This window comes from Notothenia rossii, assembly GCF_949606895.1.
Source record: "Notothenia rossii genome assembly, chromosome: 7".
Lineage (NCBI taxonomy): Eukaryota > Metazoa > Chordata > Actinopteri > Perciformes > Nototheniidae > Notothenia > Notothenia rossii.
In genome coordinates this window covers 12,223,095-12,224,674 of record NC_136905.1, presented here as the reverse complement: position 1 = coordinate 12,224,674, position 1,580 = coordinate 12,223,095, and positions in this window count along the sequence as shown.

Below are 1,580 nucleotides of genomic sequence, written 5' to 3'. Positions count from 1 at the left end.
CTGCTGTGCAAAAGGGAAAACATAATCAAACGTATAAATGTAAAGATGGCGGCAGTTCAGACCACATATTGAACAAGATAGCTATATCACATTTAATATACAATTTACAATGTATTCCACTCAAACAAGGGGAGTAGGTAAAAAGAAATGTGGATAGTGGTGACTTTCATCTTTCAAATTTGAAGAGGCCCTATTATGCTCATTTTCATGTTCACATTTGTATTTTGTGCAGTTCAAAAATGTCTTTATTCGTCTCATACTGCCTGTGCTGCAGCACCTCTTTTCACCCTCTGTCTGAACCCAGAGACCAGTCTGCTCTGATTGGTTAGCTGGTTGGCTCTTTTGTGATTGGTCAACTGCTAGGAGATGTCCCGCCCCTTCAGCCTATGATGTACAATGTGTTGGTTCGCTAGCTAATAGAAGCGTGGGTGTTACATAGTCAAATTCAAAAGCTTTTATTGTCATTGTACAGAATACAACGAGATCTATAGTCACTGCTCCAGCGAGTGCTTTGAAAACAAGACATATTAAAAGGTCTGAGAGTTTCTACCAGCGAGTAGTGCACACAGCTTCGGATGGTCCGATTAATAAATAAATGAATAAAATAGAATTAGGATAAAATATATATGATAAATATTACAGTGTATACATAGAGACAGATCCTGATTATTGCACAGTGGGGATATGGGGACTTATTTTTGTGTGTTTAATGTCCTAATGGCCCATGGGAAGAAACTGTTTGTGAATCTGGAGGTGCGGGCTTTCAGTGAACGGTAGCGCCGGTCCGAGGGCAGCAGGTCGAACAGATGACGGGCTGGGTGGGATGAGTCCTTCAGGATGGAACTGGTCCTCCTGAGGCACTATGTTACAAAAGTTAACCACAGAGTCAAATTCAGCAGGGGGGGAGTGTGTAGGAGAAAAACTTTGGGATTTCAGTTTTTGCAGACCATTTATATGCAAACAACCTAACCTAAACCTCTGCAAAGTGAGGCAAGTGCTGAAGGGCCTTAACTTTAAGAATATGCCATGTCTCAGATGATTTATTGTAAACTTTTTCATTTTGAGTTTATGGTCACAATTGCCAGTTATACATCTTTTCAAATGTATCATGATGTTCATTTTTCAAACAATGGTCCAACTTGGAGACGATAAAGCAGGGTATGCTTTCGGTTTAAACAATTATTGCATCTTTGGAAATGCGGAAAGCCCTGGACTAACCTAACAATGGCCTTATCTCTTATTTTCTTTTCTTTCAAAGATTAAGCTCAACATAATTTCAGCGCTACATGCTGCAATTTCTATTAATGTTGAAGCCACTTTTGCTCGTAGATCAAACAAACAAACTCGACCACTATTAAGAAGGTTGATAATATCTTCTCTAATTTCTCTTATTGTTTGCAGTAATTATTCTCATATCCAGAAAGTATTGTGGTCTCATTTAGTTACTTGACAGAGGTCATACTTTCAGACAGAAGAGAGATTAGCTGTAATTTTGCACCAGACGACACTCTTGAGTTTTATCACCTGAAAGCAGGAGATCCCCCTAACAAACACGTAGTCATAGCAGTCGTCAGTGTTAA